The 2050-nt window shown below is 45.2% G+C and overlaps 1 non-coding gene across 1 annotated transcript; it reads left to right on the forward strand.

Moving 5' to 3' along the window:
- The first annotated feature begins 1541 nt into the window (after positions 1 to 1541).
- On the forward strand, positions 1542 to 1625 carry trnal-cag (transfer RNA leucine (anticodon CAG)). The gene has a single exon. It is a non-coding gene; the product is annotated as a tRNA-Leu (tRNA).
- The last annotated feature ends 425 nt before the right edge of the window (positions 1626 to 2050 follow it).

Raw genomic sequence — 2050 nt, forward strand, 5'->3', positions numbered from 1 at the left:
CTTATCTGCGCGCCAAATCAGGTGGAATTCTTTGTTTAATTTTGGCGGGCTCGTCGAAAGTGATTACAGTCATTCACCCTAACTGCTTTTGGGGCAGTTGTCTCCTTGCTTAATGGCTTCAATATCCTGGCTGTTTGTCATTTATCAAGTTTAATCGTCTTTTCCTGGCTTGATAGCTACTTTGAGCTGTTACCGATTATTTATGCAGAAAGTTAATGGCCTCAAGATTAGCTCTATCCTGAGTCGATCTGTTTCAAGATGAAGAATGCATATTCTGTGTTTATCTAGCTGTCTGTCTTTAGAAATGACAAAGTCTTTCACAGGTCCATGCCTGCCAGATTTCTCTTCACAGCTTTGAATGTACCTGCTCTTGCAGGGCCATGCTTTTTTAAAAATCCTGCAAGCTTCTGTCACGAGGTTTCAGAAGCCATTTTCTTTTGGGCACCCTTTTAATAACTTGTCCATTCAGGGTCCAACATAAGAACATAAGAAATAGGAGCAGGAGTAGGCCAATCGGCCCCTCGAGCCTGCTCCACCATTGAATAAGATCATGGCTGATCTGATCCTAACCTCAAATCTTCTATCACTCTCCATCCCACCCGAACCCATGTGATCTCCCGGGAGAGGCGAAAAACCAGCTAAAAAACCCAATGGCCAATTTGGGAGAAAAAATCTGGGAAATTCCTCTCCGACCCATCTAGGCGATCGAAACTCTTCCAGGAGATCACTCTGTCCCTATATTTTCTACAGTACTTACCTTCTGTAAAGGCAATCTCCACCCCAGCCAGGGACATGAATAAAATCATTTCCTGAAATCTAACACAGAATTAGAACACAAGAAGTAAGAGCAGAACCAGGTTACATGGCCCCTGGGCCCGCTCCACTATCCACAGGGCCATGACCATTCCGAACCTAGACTCATGTCCAATTTCCAGCCCGCTCCCCATAACCCTTAATTCCCTTTACTTCTAGGAAACTATCTATTTCTATTTTAAATTTATTTAATGATGTAGCTTCCACAGCTTTCTGGGGCAGCAAATTCCACAAACCTACCACCCTCTGAGTGAAGAAGTTTCTCCTCATCTCAGTTTTGAAAGAGCAGCCCCTTATTTTAAGATTATGCCCCCTAGTTCTAGTTTCACCCATCATTGGGAACATCCTCACCGCATCCACCCGATCAAGCCCCTTCACAATCTTATATGTTTCAATAAGATCGCCTCTCATTCTTCTGAACTCCAATGAGTAGAGTCCCAATCTACTCAACCTCTCCTCATATGACCACCCCCTCATCCCCGGGATTAACCCAGTGAACCTTCTTTGTACTGACTCAAGAGCAAGTATGTCTTTTCTTAAGTATGGACACCAAAATTGTATGCAATATTCCAGGTGCGGTCTCACCAATACCTTGTATAACTGCAGCAATACCTCCCTGTTTTTATATTCTATCCCACTAGCAATAAAAGCCAACATTCCATTGGCCTTCTTGATCACTTGCTGCACCTGCATACTAACTTTTTGAGTTTCATGCACCAGGACCCCCAGTCAGGATGGCCGAGCGGTCTAAGGCACTGCATTCAGGTTGCAGCCTCCTCTGGAGGCGGTGGGTTCGAATCCCACTTCTGACATTAAAAATTTTTCCCACAACTAAAATAAAATCTACCACAAATATTTATAAACTCACTGCAGTCAAATGGCAGCACGGTGGCATAGTGGTTAGCACTGTTACCTCACAGCGCCAGGGACCTGGGTTCGAATCCAGCCTCGGGCGACTGTCTGTGTGGAGTTTGCACATTCTCCCCGTGTTTGCGTGGGTTTTCTCCGGGTGCTCCGGTTTCCTCCCACAGTCCAAAGATGTGCGGGTTAGGTTGATTGGCTATGATAAAAATTGACCCTTAGTGTTAGGGGGATTAAATACGTGGGGTTACGGGGAGCGGGTGGGATATGTGTCGGTGTAGGCTCGATGGGCCGAAATGGCCTCTATCTGCACTGTGGGGTTTCTGTGATTCTGTGATCCTTTGTACTACAGTACTTTCCAGTTTCTTGTATTAAG

The sequence above is a fragment of the Somniosus microcephalus genome, chromosome 6 (genome assembly GCF_052327205.1).
Source record: "Somniosus microcephalus isolate GS21.2 chromosome 6, FLI_Smic_1.0, whole genome shotgun sequence".
NCBI classification, from domain to species: Eukaryota; Metazoa; Chordata; class Chondrichthyes; order Squaliformes; family Somniosidae; genus Somniosus; species Somniosus microcephalus.